This window comes from Dromaius novaehollandiae, chromosome 9 (assembly GCF_036370855.1).
Source record: "Dromaius novaehollandiae isolate bDroNov1 chromosome 9, bDroNov1.hap1, whole genome shotgun sequence".
Classification (NCBI taxonomy): Eukaryota; Metazoa; Chordata; class Aves; order Casuariiformes; family Dromaiidae; genus Dromaius; species Dromaius novaehollandiae.
The window spans coordinates 13,058,233-13,058,549 of NC_088106.1; positions in this window are offsets into that span (position 1 = coordinate 13,058,233).

The following is a 317-nucleotide window of genomic DNA, read 5'->3' on the forward strand; positions in this document are numbered from 1 at the left end:
CTGGGGCTGTTCTGAGAAACTCTGATTATGACAGACACAGTTACGGTGAAGCTCCAGTAACTCTTAAGATCACGAAACCATCTTTGTACTGTAGAGACACTATTTCTCTAGTAGTAAGGGGAACTGCATCTAAGCAGTGGGAAGCATATATCCCCCAAACATCTTTACAGAAACACTGCAAGTGGGGTGTAATCCTGTTAATAGCCCAGTAACTCACCTGCACTGGATGCACTGCACTGAGAGCCGCCCTTGCTGTCCTCATGCATCAGCTGTGGTGAAAGTGTTTCATGATTGTTGTGGCTCTGGCAGCTCTAAGT